This window comes from Bos indicus, chromosome 15 (genome assembly GCF_029378745.1).
Source record: "Bos indicus isolate NIAB-ARS_2022 breed Sahiwal x Tharparkar chromosome 15, NIAB-ARS_B.indTharparkar_mat_pri_1.0, whole genome shotgun sequence".
Classification (NCBI taxonomy): domain Eukaryota; kingdom Metazoa; phylum Chordata; class Mammalia; order Artiodactyla; family Bovidae; genus Bos; species Bos indicus.
This window is the reverse complement of record NC_091774.1, coordinates 31922328-31940137: the sequence shown is the minus strand read 5'-3', so window position 1 is coordinate 31940137 and position 17810 is coordinate 31922328. Positions and strand designations below refer to the sequence as shown.

At 48.3% G+C, this 17810-nt stretch overlaps 1 protein-coding gene and 1 non-coding gene across 4 annotated transcripts in view; one reads left to right on the top strand and one right to left on the bottom strand.

Moving 5' to 3' along the window:
• The window catches only part of GRIK4 (glutamate ionotropic receptor kainate type subunit 4), a 500430-nt gene that overhangs the window by 52474 nt on the left and 430146 nt on the right, over positions 1–17810 (bottom strand). The gene's annotated exons all lie outside the window — the stretch shown is intronic.
• On the top strand, positions 14822–14894 carry TRNAR-CCU (transfer RNA arginine (anticodon CCU)). Its single transcript has one exon. It is a non-coding gene; the product is annotated as a tRNA-Arg (tRNA).

Here is a 17810-nt window from a genome sequence, read left to right as displayed (position 1 = left end):
TGAAAGAACCACAGACAGGACATCAGAAGACCTGGCTCTCATCACAGCTGGGCCATAAACTCACTGTGATCTGGGGTAAGTGATTTTACCGTCCAGGCCTGAGTTTCTCCTACTGTGAAATGAAAGGACTCAACCAGATGCTCTGAAGCTCTTGCATGTGTGCGTGCTAAGTCGCTTCAGTCATGTCTGACTCTCTGCGACACTGTGGACTGTAGCCCGCCGAGCTCCTCTGTCCATGGGATTCTCCAGGAAGAAATCTTCCCAACCCAGGGACTGAACCCATGTCTCTTATGTCTACTCTGCACTGGCAGGTGGACTCTTTACCACTAGCGCTGCCTGGGAAGCCCTCTGAAGCTCTTCCCCAGGCCTAAGATCCCAGGCTTTCATTTTGCTGGACTAGGAAGGGAGGAACTTCCATCAACTGGTCCCCGTTTGCTCCAGAAGATGGTGGTGGTCCCTAGAATCGATGTTTCAGAGATGTCAGGGAGGAGACTGTTTATCACCTTAGTCAGCAGGGATCAGAGCCCAAGGCAGGAAAGCCAGAAAGGCCAGAAAGATACAATGCCACCTGGAGAGGGCAGATCTAGAGGTGTACCCTGTGGGGGCCGGGAAGCCAGAAAAGGGTAGGATGCCTGGAGCTAGAGAAAGAAGAGAGGGAGGAATGGGAACACGGAACAGGCAGAACACTCTGTAAGCATCACGATGCTCCTGGCTACTGGGTGTGTGTGTGTGTGTGTGTGTGCGCGCGCGCGTGCACACACACACAGGGGTGTATAAATACATTCCCTCCGAGAGAAAGACTTCTCTCCTCTTCCCATTTTTGATTGAAAGTGCTCTTTGAAGAGCTTCATGTTCTGCCTCTGAGAGATCCCCTCTTTTATCTTCTGGATGTTTGTGGAATTTACAAGGGGAGAGCAGACTGCAGGCAGCCTGGAGGTGACTTCCAAAACATACTACCCTGTGCCTCCTGGGTTGGATAGGGGTCACACGAGACTGCCACCATCATCGCTATCAGCCTGAAGGCTCGGGGTGGCCGTGGCTCTTCTCCTGGGATGAGAGGCCTGGCTGGAAGACAGCAAATTCACAGCAGGGCTCTGGGCCATGCCTGCCCCAGCCTGCAGACCCCACTTCGTGCTTCCCTGAGAACGCCTCCAGGGAGGCCTCTGCCCGCAGCACCAGATCCTGAAAGAGCTGAAGGATCAAAGCTTTCCTGTCTCCCTTTCCTTCTCTTTTAGGCGCCTGCTGCCCCCTTTAGGGCAAAATTCTATCCCTTGCCCTCAGCAGTGCCCAGGCACCCTGGGCAGACCCCCGCTGCCTCAGCTCCCTGCCTCCTTTGTCTAAGAGCTCCTCTCTCACATGGAGCCTGGCTAATGAGAGGATGGGGTGGGTCAGAAGACCTGGCTCTGCCTTTTGCTGACCAAATGTTCATAACGACTCACTTAGCCTCTCTGGGACTCAGCTTACCAGGTTATACAATGGGGCGATGCCTGCCTATCGATATTATGTGAGAGTCAAGAGAGATGATGGGTGTGGAAGAGCCCTATGAACTCTGCACCCTGTGGAGTCCCCCCCACACCTGCCTGCGGCAGTGGAGGTAGTAGACAGGGTGGCTGAGACTCAGCCTTCAGTGTGGGCCAGACACGTCTGGGCTCTGTTATTCCTTCCTTGCTGTGTGACCTTGGACAGAAGTTATGTAACCTCTCTGAGCCTCAGTTTGCTTATCTGAAAGTGGGGATGATAATAGCCCCCACTTCCCAGAATTGCTAAGAAAGTGAATGAGACGATGCTTATAAATGCTGAGCATGGGCCCGCTTCAAAGTAAGTACCTGATTAATGTTTGATGTTAAGATGATACAGATAGTGAAAATGATGATGAACTTGATAATGAGGAGAATCTCGACAGGGCCTCTGGAGACAACACTTAACCCACGATGAGTTGTAGGAGCATCTGAGGGGGCAGCCAGGCCTGTTCCACCTCCAGGTGGGCAGAGGTCTCTGGACATTTGGCCCCTAGCGGCCTTTTCCAGGTGACCTGAGACACACACACAGCGGAACCGACCCAGTGAGCCTCCCTGGTGTAACTGCCTATCCACCTAAGGACTCTCTTAGGCCGCATACTGTACCACTGCTTAGAAATCTCAAGGAAAAACCTAACATCCAGCTTGGAAGCGAAACCCAGCCATTGTCCACAGCCTCTTCCTTGTTATACGATTCTCCTCTGGGGACAACAGATTCAGTGACCTCCCCAGTTCCCTTTGAATTCTTGGATCCATCATGCTATCTCTAGTCAGCTTCCAGGTCTTTGTTCTCTGGCCTCTTTTTAACTCGGCCCCCACTGCCTCCCAGTCCCCTGGGGCTCCTGCCCACTGGGGAGGCCGGCTGCCCTCCTTCACCTGCCCTGCCACCAGCTTTCTACTCCTTTGCTGGTCACATCTGCACAGATCTTGTTTCACCTGCTACTCAGGCCCCATAGTGCCTCACATCCTTTGCTGGCATTTATTTAACTCTGTAATTGTGTTATTTAACACTGGAAAGCTTTGGGAGGATACAGTTGGAATGAGAAAATGCTACACAGAATAAGGCTGTATTGAGCATTCCTGGAAGCCTTCATTCTGGGGTAATTGTCTCTGGAGATCCTTTGTATATTGAAAAGGCTTACAGAATCCCAAGCAAGGCCAGGCCTGAGGTGGTGAGAGTGGCGAGGGCATTATCTGTAAAGACCCAGATAGGAAGGAGCCCCAAGTTCACCAAGCCTGGCTTCCCAGGGAGGGGTAAAGGATGCTGGGCTCTGGTTGAGTATCTGGGCCCAGGGTGACATGGGACCACGGAGCTCACTGGATCCCCAGTCAGCTCCTGGGATCTGCCCTGGAGTGTGGAATGTCAGGGAAGGCAGAACCCACTGCCCCCTCCCCAGCAATCCTTCCCTCTGTAACAGCATCCTCTTATCGACCCTCTGCCCTGCCCCAGGCAGGGAGCAAAGTGCTGGGATACAGGGGTAAGCAAACACAGGCAGGGTCCCTGACGGCAGCAGAAGCAGTTGCCAGACTGTTGGAAAAGAAATCTGTAAAATGACAGCTGCACTAAGTGCTTACAGGAGTCATCTGTGGCCCCATAAGAAGGGAAAACAAGGGTTGACAGAGTCTTCATGGGAGCTTTCTCAGGATGAGACTCAGTTATCTGAACAAGAGTTACCAGTGAGAAGGCCTGGGATGAGCACTCCCACTCAGGGTAGGGGGTTGCTGCACGTGCAAAGGCCCTGAGGCAGGAGGGAGCCTGGGGCATTCCAGAGGCTAGAAGAGCGCCGGAGTGTCTGAAGCGCACAGGGCTGGGAACGGTGCTGTAAGATGAAGCTGGAGGGGCAGGCAGAAGATGCAATGACTTGAAGAGCAGTTGAAAGGCCCTCAAGTACTTTAAGCAGAATCAGGTCTGTAATCCTAACACATTTAATACCCACAGCCCTGCCTGTTGCTTAGTTAGTAAACTGACACACAGGCAGAGCTACAGGTGTAGCCTGGGAGTAGACCTCATGGTCTGCCCACCTCTCCAAGTTCAGCCTCATTTCCCAGCACTCCTCCTGAAGCCCCTGGGAGTCAAACACGCCTCCTATAGCTCTTTCACTTGGAATGTCCAACGGTAACTCCCCTCTTCAAGGTCCATTCAAAGTTTATCTCCTCCGTATAAACTTCCCTATCAGTTTCTCAGGAATAAGCCTTCCCTCCTCTCAATCAAAAAGGGAGCTAAGGGACATCCCTGGTGGTCCAGGGGTTGAGAACCTGCCTTCCAGTGCAAGGGACGTGGGTTCAATCCCTGATCGGGGAACTAAGATCCCACATGCCACAGGGCAATTAAGCCTGCAGACTGCAATTCCTGAGCCCAAGTGCTCTGGAGCCCATGTGCTACGAACAGGGAGCCTGAGTGCCACACAAGAAGACCCATGCCACAGGGAAGACCCCACATGCTACAACCACGGCTTGATGCAGCCAAAGATAAATGAATAGAAATAATCATAAAGTGAATATATACAGGGGGAAAAATGGAGCTAAAACACTGCTTATACCACTTAGGTAGCATTTCCCATAAATTGCCTTATATTAGAACAGGCACCTGAGCTCACATGCCAACCCTACCCTTACTGGCTGTGTGACTTTGAGAAAGGACTTACCTTCTCTGTGCCTCAATTTCTTCATCGAGAGAGTGGGCCTAACAACAGCTCCCACCCTCATGGAGCCTCTACAGGAATTAATTGAACAACCCACACAAAGTCTATGCCTGGCACAGAATAATTCTCATTGAATGACAGCGCTTACTATTATTATTGTGTGAACATTATTATTGTTGTTGTGAACATTCATGCACATAAATTAGCTCCCCCATTAGATTATAAGAAGCAAGGACCATATCGTCAAAAAAATTAACTTATGTAGTTGCCATAGGCTCCATTTAACAAAGAAACTGAGGCCCAGACAGGTTACTAATTTGCTCAAGTACACACAGCTTGGAAACAGAGAAACCTGTCTTCAGATGCACATATTCTCAGGACTGCTTTCTTATGGCTGCACTGTTCATAGTGACATTCCCAAAGTGGACACACAGCAAGTCTGTAAAACCAGTGCAGCCAGCAGGGCAGGGTACAGGGGGCCAACTTCTCAGACACGGCCTACCCTCCAGCCCCTTCCTGCCGACAGCAGAATCAGGTTGATTTCTGACACATACCTGACGAGCCTGTACCGGGAGGAACTTATTAGGAAGCTGGGTCATTATAATCAAATTCAGGTCATGCTCCGGATGCAAACTGATACACTTCTTCATGCTCCAGCCTAAAGAGGACTCGAAGCCCCACATCCCCACTAGAGGGCTCCCTTCTTCCCCTGCCCCCTCCCCAGCCCCAGCTCCCTGTAACTCCAGGGCAGTGTGCTACACAGGGAGCCCAAGCGAAAGGCGAATGGGCCCCCACGCTCTGTGATTAAGGCAGCCGTCAGCGGAGAGGTGTTAATTACCCTCCGGGAAGAAGCGGATGCTGAGGAGGGCCCGGGCTGAGCCAGGCGGGCCAGAAGAGAAAGGACCGGCTTCCAGAATCTCGCCAGCGCTCAGGCCTTCCATGCTGCGCAGTGGAGCAGATTAACACCTGCAGCTCAGCCCATTTCAAATTAGATTATGTGCTCACTTTCTGTCTTTTGATCCATCTACCTGCTGGGCACCTTCTTCTCCTCTCTCGCCCCCACCTAGGGAGCCGCTCAGGGAACCTGCCGGGAGGCACCAGGGTCCCTGTGCTGAGCGGCAACGGGATCTGAAGGTGCCGGGGAGCTCACTCCCACTCCAGGGTTCTCTGTTATCCACAGGAGCCATCACTTAGACGCCCTAATAATAGGTTTCAGCGATGCACACAGCTGCTCTTCTGTTGCGTGAGGCAGGCGGCTTCCCACTCCACCCGCCGTGGGCTGGGGCTGAGGGTAAATTAATAGGGCCCCATGGCACCTGCACGATGATGGGTGCCCTGTTCACTGAGGGGACTGGGGGTCAACCCCATCCCTTCCCTTCCCTTCTTTCAGTCCAGGATATGGGAACACGGAGGAGGACCAGCTAGTCACCTGTCTCTCTCTCACACACACACACACTCAAATCAGCCTGCTTCCCGTTCCGAGGAAGGTCCTGATTGGAACCTTTTTGAGTCTATGTGTGTGTGCATGCTCAGTCATTTAATTGTGTCTGACTCTTTGGAACCCCATGGACTGTAGCCCACCAGGCTCCTCTGTCCAAGGGATTTCCCAGGCAAGAATCCTGCAGTGGGTTGCCATGTCCTCCTCCAGGGGATCTTCCTGACCCAGGGACAGAACCCTCATCTTCTTCAGATTCTTCACCCACTGAGCCACTTGGGAAGCCCTTTTTGAGCACATCTGAGCCCAAATCTAAGAGATGTACTCATGCACCCAGGGCTGAGCCTACAAGGCTCAGAGCCAAACCCAGAGAAGCATTAGCATTCCCGGGGAAGTAGCAATGTCACTGACGGGTCCAAGGGCTCCCTGGTGCTATTTCTTGAGGTGACAGCCTACTCTCAGGGTTGGATGAATTTCTTTAGAGTTAAATTAAAATCCCCATGAAATATTTAGTTGGCTTAGCTCAGAGCTGTGTAATTGGCCTATGTGGGCCGATTTGAAGAAAGAACGAGGCTTAAGGAAAGACGGGTTGGCAATTCTTTCACGGGTGAAGTTGTGCAGCACGGGGGTCCAAGCTGGGGCAGGAGGCCAAGCAGATATTGTTGACCTTTGACCTCTTGTCACATGCTCCCATCTCTGGCCCTGGACCCTCTCTGCCCTTTCAGGTCAGAGAGATGTATGTCAATCCCAATTCTACAATCCACAGTGAGCAAATTACCTGAAGTCTGGGCTTCAGCTTCCTCACCTCTAAAGTGGACACAATCATGCCTGTTTTTTGTGGTTGTTGCAAGGATTAAATCCAGTAACCTCTATGGACTGAGCTCAGGGGTCATTCTGCCCTTATAACCCCCTCTTCCAACTGTAGCCAGGGTGGGTGTTTGAAGCTAAAGCAGATCATGCTGTTCTCTGTATTGCCTTTTTACTTTTCTATGCCGTGGACCCTCATCAGCGGTCTGGTGAGGTCTGTCGACCCTTTCTTTAAAAATGTTTTAAAATGTTTATTACATTTGCTGTTTCATGTGACTGTATTACATAATACATAATTACAAGGGACCTCCTGGGCAGTCCAGTGGTTAAGACTTTTTGCTTCCAATGCAAGGGGTGCAGGTTGGATCCCTGGTGGGGAAACTAAGATCCCATATGCCACATGGTGCAGCTAATAAATGAATAAAAAATAAAAGTAAAGAATACATAACCACATAATTGTGATACATTGACCATGAGAGCCAGAGGTAGGTCTCAGTTCAGTTCAGTTCAGTCGCTCAGTCGTGTCTCTTTGCGACCCCATGAATCGCAGCATGCCAGGCCTCCCTGTCCATCACCAATTCCCAGAGTTCACTCAGACTCACGTCCATCGAGTCAGTGATGCCATCCAGCCATCTCATCCTCTGTCGTCCCCTTCTCCTCCTGCCCCCAATCCCTCCCAGCATCAGAGTCTTTCCCAGTGAGTCAACTCTTCGCATGACAGGTAGGTCTAGCAACATTCTAATGGCACCATTGTTGAGTGCACCACAGAGTCACAGTATGCTTAATACCAATAAGGTTTGTTGCCCACATTTATAGATAAAGGAAATATCATATTTCAGTTTGAATTTAGAAAAAAACATAGATATAAAGTTTTCCCTTTTAAGTTTATGATCTTTCTTGATGCTCTCTTCAGACCCTTGGGTGGCCATGGGCCCCAGAAAAGAACCCAGAGAGACAGACTTTCCAACTACTGACCCTGATTCCTCACCAGGCCCACCAGGCATGGTGTGATGGGGCAGTGCTCTGGTTCTCAAACGTGACCGGTTCATTTGCACTGTGGAATTCTGGCATTTACTCTTTCCTCTCCCTGCTCTTGGGCTTCCCAAGTGGTCAGCAGTAAAGAATTCCCCTGCCAATGCAAGGGATGCAGGCTCAATCCCTCAGTCAGGAAAGTCCCCTGGAGGAGGAAATGGCAACCCACTCCAGTATTCTTGCCTGGGAAATCCCATGGACAGAGGAGCCTGGTGGGCTACAATCCACGGGGTCACCAAAGAGTCGGACATGACTGAGAGACTAAAGAGCAATTCCTAGCTCTGCCCTGGCCTTGGTGAGGCTGCTTCTGCACATGGTTCGGATCTCAGAGTGGTCTTTCCAGAATATTTATTCAAAGGAGCCCTCTCTCTGACACTCTCTGTGTAATTATCCTGAGTTTTTTCCTTCACAGCAAAAATCACAATCTAAAACTGTCTTGTTCATTCCTTCATCTTCCTGTTTATTGTCTGTTTAGAAAGAAGGTTCCAGTAGGTAGGAACCTGTTATTGCTGTGGCCACACAGCTCTCCAGAGACTAGAACGGTGCCTGGCATGTGATGGGTACCAAACAGATATTTGATGAAGAAAGGCACAACTGAATGAATGAATAGACGAATCAAAGAAAGCAAGCAGGAGCTCATTCATGTGATTTTCTCACCTTGACTCTGAGTTAGGGAGCAATTATGCACAATTCCAGCTAGAAGTGTGCATGCTCCAGCCAGCCTTGGCACTCACCAGCCACCATAATCTTAGGTGAGTGACCGAACCTCTCTGTACCCCAGTTTCCTCATCTGGAAAGTGGGACAGTAATGATACATACCTCATAAGGATGCTGTGAAGACTAAACAAAATGATATATGAAAAGCACTCAGATCAGTGCCTGGAGCAGAAAATGCTACAGAAGTGTAAGCTATTATTTTTGTTGTTGCAAGTTAAAGGCTCAACTTCAATGTTATTTAAAACAGTGATTATTTCAAAAGATCAATATAGGTTTTGAAGAGAGAACAAAGAAATCCTATGATTGGAAAAACCGATATGTATGATAGATGTTACGCTGTGTTTATGTAGTTGGGATGTGAAAAAGAACTAGCCCTGAGAGTCTGGGGATGCAGGGATTCCCCGGGGAAGCCTGAACCCTGCTTCCTCACACTGTGGCACCCTTACCATCGCCTTCATCATCCCCAACCCCCGATTTGCTGAAGATCGACCAGTGATTGACACATCAAAGAAAACGATAGAATCCCCAATTTTCAGGATGACAGGCTCATTCATAATCCAAATGCTCCTTATTCCCCAATCAAATTGATACAAACCTCCAGCCCACATGACAATGTGGCCCTCAGTAGGACCTATGATAAGAGGCAGAGGATTGCCACTGGTGAGCTCACACACTGCTGCCAGTCTCCCACATACCCTGCTGGCTGCCAGAAAAGCCGAAGGTCTGGGACACAGCGTGGGGCTCGGACACTGAGCAAGGCTAACTGGCCCACATGGGGATCAAGCTTGCAGCCCTGACCTTTCAGGCAGAAAACCAGCACTGACCAAGCCAGTTCCACAGCTGCTGGGGCCTCTGGGTTCCAGGCCTGTGTGTATCTGCCAGCACTTCTAGCTCACGGTGCTCTTCTTTTATTTCCCTTCCCACTTGTCAGCCCCGTGTTTAGGAACAGCGTGATTCCCAGGCTGCTATTAGGACTGTTGTTGGGTGAGATAAAGGACAACCAGTTCCTGGGAGCATTGCTGACAGCCACAGAGACCTTCCAGAGGTGGCCCCTTTCCCCCTGCTGAACTCCAAGTCAACAAGCCTCCTCCAGTGATTCCCCCATCCCTTACTGTCTTGCTGGACAGAAGAAATGTCTGAACTGGCCTCAGATTGACCCCTGAGCTGTGCCACAGGGTGCCAGGAAGGGTGAGCAATGACCTGACTCATCAGATCCACGAACTGGTTAACAACTAACATTTTTCTCATTTCTTATCAGTATATGCACAAGTCAAAGCCATTGCCAAGGGCAGAGGGCATTTTCTCAGGAATCCCTGCTGTTTTTCCCAAGAAGACAGCTAGAGGTGCTGTCATAAGCCTCTGGCCCCTCCTCCTCGGTGCTGAAGTGCATTTGGTCTACTTTAGAGAGGTGCTGACAGGGTTCTCATGCCCCCTCATAATAAACACCCCTAAAATTCTTTTCACAGACTGCATATGAGCTCCATAACAACTTCAAAGCCAGCAGTAGCCAATGTAGAGATAGGAGAATAAGAGCAAAGATGGTGTTCAATTCAGGATGATGGCTACCTTTTGGGAGGAGGGAGGGTGCAGAGTGAAGGGAGGCATTTTGGCAGGCAGGGGCAAGGCTCTGCAGTGTGCTGGTGCTGGTGTATGTCTTGACCGGGATTGTGATGACATGGGTACGTCCCCTCTGTGATAAGTCAAGTCGACGCTTATGATTTGTGTGAATTCTATATGTATATTTCAATCACAATGCTTTTTAAAAAGTTAAGTGATTTGCCCAAATAGAAGAAAGAGTGGCTACCATCAAGCCTGATACTCAGCATCTTGCTGACTCTTTTTTTAAAAAATTATTTTGTATTAAAGTAGAGCCAAGTAAAAATGTGATAATTACAGGTGAACAGCAAAGGGACTCAGCCATACATATGATGTATCCATTCTCCCCCAAACTCCCCTCCCATCCAGGCTGCCACATAAAACATTGCCTGCTGACTCTTTGGAATAAAAAAGCCTGGAAGATACATACAGGGCTGCAGTGGCTACATTATTTGTGCCAGACATGACAAATCTATAGCCTATCTCTGTTTAAACATCTGGGTGGCTTCTAATTCAAGACAAGCTAAAAGGAACATTTGGCTGTTTTAACTGGATTTGTATTTTGCATCTGGATGGAGAAAAGTCCAGATTCCTTGTCTGGTGCAAACAACTGGATGGACTGTAAAACTCTCAGGAGCCAACTCTCTCTCTGCTGTGAACACCGGGCAGAGCCCAGTGCCTGGGGGCTGGGGAACCTGGCCCCTCAATTGGGAGCCGAAAACACCCTCCAACACTTGCCAGCCTCCACTCTAGATGGGTCTTAAAACCCAGAAGGAGACAGCACTCCATCCCATGTTGGATAGTGATGTTTTCGCAGTGTTTTGTGGGTCCTGGGTTTAAGTATGCGTCTGCTAGCTATGTGATCATGGGCAAGTTACTTAACCTCTCTGAACTTGTTTTCTCATGAGTAAAGTATGAATGGCAACAGCTTCTATTTTACAGAGTTGCTGTGAGGATTATATGAGTTAATGTCTAAGGTCTGACACAAAGAACATGTTCACTGTTCAATCATGTTTGCTGCTATTAATATTATGCTCTTTCTGATTCTGGCATCCCGCCTCCATCCTCTGTCCATCTGCTCGACACCCCCAATACCTGGCCTGTGCTTTGGGCTGCACCGTCCTGCCTGGTGGGTTTTTTAAAAATACATTTTATTAAAATTTAATAATTTTTTAACAGACCCATCACAAGCACGGAAATTGAAACTGTAATCAAAAATCTTCCAGCAAACAAAAGCCCAGGTCCAGACGGCTTCACAGCTGAACTCTACCAAAAATTTAGAGAAGAGCTAACACCTATCCTGCTCAAACTCTTCCAGAAAATTGCAGAGGAAGGTAAACTTCCAAACTCATTCTATGAGGCCACCATCACCCTAATACCAAAACCTGACAAAGATGCCACAAAAAAAGAAAACTACAGGCCAATATCACTGATGAACATAGATGCAAAAATCCTAAACAAAATTCTAGCAATCAGAATCCAACAACACATTAAAAAGATCATACACCATGACCAAGTGGGCTTTATCCCAGGGATGCAAGGATTCTTCAATATCTGCAAATCAATCAATGTAATACACCACATTAACAAATTGAAAAATAAAAACCATATGATTATCTCAATAGATGCAGAGAAAGCCTTTGACAAAATTCAACACCCATTTATGATAAAAACTCTCCAGAAAGCAGGAATAGAAGGAACATACCTCAACATAATAAAAGCTATATATGACAAACCCACAGCAAACATTATCCTCAATGGTGAAAAATTGAAAGCATTTCCTCTAAAGTCAGGAACAAGACAAGGGTGCCCACTTTCACCATTACTATTCAACATAGTTTTGGAAGTTTTGGCTACAGCAATCAGAGCAGAAAAATAAATAAAAGGAATCCAAATTGGAAAAGAAGAAGTAAAACTCTCACTATTTGCAGATGACATGATCCTCTACATAGAAAACCCTAAAGACTCCACCAGAAAATTACTAGAACTAATCAATGATTATAGTAAAGTTGCAGGATATAAAATCAACACACAGAAATCCCTTGCATTCCTATACACTAATAATGAGAAAACAGAAAGAGAAATTAAGGAAACAATTCCATTCACCATTGCAACGAAAAAAAAAATTTTTAATAATTTTATTTAGCTAGTTGTTTTTTTGTGGCTGCGTGCAGGTTTTCTCTAGTTGCAGCGAGCGGGGGGTTATTCTCTAGCTGTGGTGCACGGGCTTCACATTGCAGTGGCTTCTCTTGCTGCAGAGCACGGGCTGTAGAGTGCAGGCGCAGTAGTTGTGGTACACGGGCTTCAGTAGTTACTGCTCAAGGGCTTAGTTGTCCCACGGCATGTGGGATCTTCCTGGTGTGTGTGCTTAGTCGCTCAGCTGTGTCCAACTCTTTGTGACCCCATGGACTGTAGCCCGTCAGACTTCTCTGTCCATGGAATTTTCCAGGCAAGAATACTGGAATGGGTTGCCATTTCCTCCAGGGGATCTTCTCGACCCAGGGATTGAACCTGCATCTCCTGGGTCTCCTGCATTGGCTGGCAGTTTCTTTACCGCGGATCCACCAGGGAAGACCCTGGACCAGGGATTGAACCAGTGTCTCCTGCATTGCAAGGCAGATTCTTAACCACTGGACCATCTGGTGGGGTTTTTGAAGGTTGAACTCTCCTACCTGATTGGCTCCTACTGACTCCCCTTCACTTTTGGTCAGACTGACACCAGCTAACACAACTGCTGATCTGCTGTACTTAGTGACCACATCCACCCTCTGCTTTGATCTGCCTGTATTCTACCATTCACCAAACCCTGGCAGCCAGCTGGGTCCCCAGCCTGCTGCCATCCAAGACCAGGCAGGTGTGCTCAGGGTGTGTCCTGGATGTGGATAAAGGATCCTTTCAGCAAAAGTTGACAGTCTTTCTGGGCTGTTCAAATTCCCTGAATGGACTGCCCGCTGCCATTTTTAAAGATCTAGGCCTTCACCCTTTTGCCTAAATTGCAAATGTAGACACAGCAGGGGCTGAAGTTTGTCATCGAGCAAGGGAGCTCACCTGAGGACTGCAGAAGGAATAATGCCCTAGGTTCTGGAAAGGGCGGGGCAGAACAGGCTCTCAGACAGCCGTCTCCAGAGCTGCCAACACTGCCTTTGGCACCACTGAGCCATTTCTGGTTCTCACGCTGACAAATGGTGGGATGTCAGTTGCTTCTGACAAGCTATAGGATGGCCAGAAGAATAATCTGTGAATAAGCCCCCTAAAGCAGATAAGGCTTCTGGCCAAGAACTGAGATGGTGAGGCCAAGCCATGACAACAAGCAAGTTGAAAACACAAGACCTTCTGGTGTGAATTCATTTCTGTGAGTGAGGGATGGATGGTGGAATGACAGAGGGGACTGTCGCATATGGTTGCTCTGGAGCAGATCTATTCCTGGGAAGGCAAGGGGCTTCCCAGGTGGCCCTAGTGATAAAGATTCTGCCTGCCAATGCAGGAAACTCAGGAGATGTGGGTTCAATTCCTGGGACAGGAAGATTCCCCTGGAGGAGGGCATAGTAACTAACTCCAATATTCTTGCCTGGAGAATCCCATGGGCAGAGGAACCTGGTGGACTGCAGTCTATAGGGTTGCAAAGAATTGGACATGACTGAGCGACTGAGTGTGCATGCACAGGGCAAAGGATGAGCAGTGCCCGCCGGCTGGGGGTGGGGGCTGGAGTGGGCAGGAAGCCACTGCAGCAGGATCTGATGGCCCAGAGATGGCTGGATGAGCAAATATGGCAGGTGTTCAAGGCGGCTCCCCACAGTCCTCAAGAGGACACACTGCAAACCCATTTGAATTTGGAATCTGACTCCGGCACTTCTCAGCCCCATGATTTTGGACAAATGAACCTCTGAGCCTGTTTGCTGATTTATAAAACAGGGGTCAGAATACTTTACTTTGTCAGGTTCTTTGAAGATTCAGTTCAGTTCAGTCACTCAGTCATATCCAGCTCTTTGTGATCCCATGGACTGCAGCACATCAGGCTTCCTTGTCTACCACTGTTTCCCGGAGCTTGCTCAAACTCATGTCCATTGAATCGGTGATGCCATCCAACCATCTCATCCTGTCACCTTGCCTTCTCCTCCTGCCTTCAATCTTTCCCAGCATCAGGGTCTTTTCCAGTAAGTCGGTTCTTTGCATCAGGTGGCCAAAGAACTGGAGCTTCAGCTTTAGCATCAGTCCTTCCAATGAATATTCAGGGTTGATTTCTTTTAGGATTGACTGGTTTGATCTCCTTGCTGTCCAAAGGACTCTCAAGACTCTTCTCCAACACCACATTTCAAAAGCGTCAATTCTTCAGCACTCAGCTTTCTCATATGTGTACATGACTACTGGAAAAACCACAGCTTTGACTAGACAGACCTTTGTCAGCAAAATAATGTCTATGCTTTTTAATATGCTGTCTAGGCTGGTCATAGCTTTTCTTTCAAGGAGCAAGCGTCTTTTAATTTCATGGCTGCAGTCACCATCTGCAATGATTTTGGAGCCCAAGAAAATAAAGTCTCTCACTGTTTCCCCGTCTATTTGCCATGAAGAGGTGGGACCAGATGCCATGATCTTTGTTTTTTGAATGTTGAGTTTTAAGTCAGCTTTTCCACTCTCTTCTTTCACTTTCATCAAGAGGCTCTTTAGTTCCTCTTTACTTTCTGGCATAAGAGTGGTGTCATCTGCATATCTGAGGTTACTTCTATTTTTCCTGGAAATCTTGATTCCAGCTTGTGCTTCATTAAATGAGATAATAGTTGTAGAGCAACTATTAGCACTGCACCTGGCATCTAGTAAGCGCTCAATAAACAGCACTATGACTATCTTTGGTGCAATATCACCCAAGGAGGTGATAAGGTGAGGTGAAAGGTCAGCCTAGGGAGTCACAAGGGGTTGAGCTCAGAATACAGGAGTCTCAGGGGAGATGACTCAGATGTCCATGAAGCGCCTGCTTCATGGTGTACATGATGGCACTCTCTCTACCAACACCTATACTCGAGGAAATAAAACCGGCAAGCACAAGCAGAGGCTGATTGCAAAGGCAGTTAGAGGGGACGTCCTTGGTGGTCCAGTGGTTAAGACTCTGTGCTCCTAATGTAGGGGGCCCAGGTTCGATTCTTGGTCAGGGAACTAGATCCCACATGCCATAACTAAGAGTTTGCATGTCACAACTAAAGATTCCATGAATTGTAACTGAGACCCAGCACAGTCAAAACAAAGATATATATATATATATGTAAAACAAAGGCAGTCAGAGGACAAATGTGTGTGTGATGAGAGTTGAGCAGACAACCATTTAGGCCAACTAAAGCTTAAAGAGGGAAGACAGAGGGCTGTGACTCAGAGAGCAAACTAGAAGATGGGGTCAATTTCAGAGTCAGACAACTCATCTCAGACATTCCCACCCTATGAGGAGAGGAAAGAGGGGGAGGGGGCTTAAGCTCCTCTTTCTCAAGACAATATTGGTGTGGGATGTAGGGTGGGGTTGCACATACACCGGGGTGAGCTGAAGGCCCAGCTTTGGGGACCAGGGGAAGATGGAGCTGGGAAGGGAGGCAGGGATTTGATGGGAAGTGTATGGGTGCCCATGGCATCTCTGCTGCCCCAGCCTGCTGAATGCGCCAGCACTTCTGGGCCACTGTGTGTTCCTGTTACCAGTCAAAGGGATCATCTGAAAGTCTATCACTGGTTCTTGGCATTGGGATGGTCTGTCCAGGCTCTGAGGTCTCTGGGGTCAAGGGCTATGATGGTTCATTCTTTTGTACATGTCTTCACGGCATCCCATCCATCTACTCATCCATCCATCCACCCATCCACTTACCTACCACCCATCCATCTATCCATCCATCAACCCATTTATCTACCATCCATTCGTCCACCCACCCACCCATTTATCTACCATCCATCCAGCCATCCACCCAAACTTTTATCTACCATCCGTCCATCTGAGTGTGTGAGTGCTAAGTTGCTTCAGTTGTGTCTGATTCTGTGCATCCCAGGCAGACCACAGCCTGCCAGGCTCCTCTGCCATGGGATTCTCCAGGAAAGAATACTAGAGTGGGTGGCTCTGACCTCCTCCAGGGGATCTTCCTCATCCAAGCATCAAGTTCTTTACCACTAGCACCATCTGGGAAGTCCATCCATCCATCTACCCATGTATTTATTTACCATCCATCAATCCACCCATCTATTCATTCATCCATCCATCTATCCACCCATTTATCTACCCTTTCATCCATCCTATAATTCCTAAGTATGCTGGGGGCTGTTCCAGGTGCCATCAGCATACAGATGAACAAGACAAATGTAATTTCTGATCTCAGAGAACTTGCATTCTAGTCTCACAGTAAGCAAGGTGATTTCATTTGGCAACGGTTTCTTTGAAGATCATACAACAAGGTACTGTGGAAGAGAGGGGTTCAGAGACAGGATGGCGGTCCCTTAGGTGGCAGAGAAAGAATACTGCCTGGAGGAGGCAACATCTGGATTAGACCTAGATAACCAGGAAGAAGCAGTAGATTGGAGACTTTGAAGGAACAGGTTTCTGCTAGAAGGAAGAGCACAAACCATATGCTGGAACTGGGCATGCCGTGTACAAGGAGTCAAGAGAAGGTCAGAGAGAGTGGAGCCAGTGATGGGAGATGCAGGGTCTTGTGAGCTCTTAATTACTTCTTTAGATGGTAGGGACATTGGTGAAATTGTGACTGATGAAGGTAGTTGTTAGTTAGTCACTAAATCATGTCCTACTCTTTTCGACCCCATGGACTACAGCACGCCAGGCTTCCCTGTCCTTCACTATCTCCCAGAGTTTGCTCAAACTCATGTCCATTGAGTCGGTGATACTATCCAACCATCTCATGCTCTTTCACCCCCTTCTCCTCCCACCCTCAATCTTTCCCAGCATTTTCCAATGAGTCAGCTCTTTGTATCAGGTGGTCGAAGTATTGGAGCTTCAGCTTCAGCATCAGTCCTTCCAATGAATATTCAGGATTGATATCCTTTAGGATTGAGTGGTTTGATTTCCTTGCAGTCCAAGGGACTCTCCAGGTTCTTCTCCAGCACAATTTGAAAGCATCAATTCTTCGGTGCTCAGCCTTCTTTATGGTCCAACTCTCACAACCGTACATGACTAGTGGAAAAACCACAGCTTTGGCTATACAGATCTTTTGTCAGCAAATGACATCTCTGCTTTTTAATATACTGTCTAGGTTTTTCATAGTTTTCCTTCCAAGGAGCAAGTGCCATTTAATTTCATGGCTGCAGTCACTGTCCACAGTGATTTTGGAGCCCAAGAAGATAAAATCTGTCACTGTTTTCACTCCCCCCACCATTTGCCATGAAGTGATGGGACCAGATGCCATGATCTTAGCTTTTTGAATGCTGAGTTTTAAGTCAGCTTTTTCACTCTCCTCTTTCACCCTCATCAAGAGGTTCTTTAGTTACTCCTGGCTTAATGAAGGTAGAACATGGAGGAGATGTTTTTGCTCACTGAACAAGGGAGCAAATGTTGGCCCAGGGAGATTTGGCACCAGCTTAAAGCTCAGGGACACACCTAGACTTCCAACTCAAGGTATTTTTTTTCTAAGATCAGGAGGACATGTGAACTTGCCACCAATGCCACCACCTTTTCATCTAACAGAGGCTATGTCTCTCGCAAGAGATGACCCAGAGACCATTCCTCTGGAGGGAATTTCTGTTCCTTGTGTCTGCTTTCCCCAGACAAGAGGGCAAGGAGAGGGGGTTAGAACCACGGCAGGTTCCCACTGATGCAGATAACCTTTAGAAGGCAGCCAGAGCTCAGGCCACAGGAGCACGACCAGACACGTGGTACTTTAGTTTTGTCTTGATAAGTTACACTTCTGTGGTCTCCAGACAGGTGCGGCAAGGAGAAATTAACCCAATTAACCCAGGCCAGCCTGGGACAGGGAAGGACCCAGTCCTGGACAAGCACATCTTCCAGAAAGGCAGGCCTGTGGACCCACGTGTTTGGGGATGGATGGAGGAGGGACCAAGGCTTTAGGTCCAGAGAGGAAGTGCAAGCAGAGT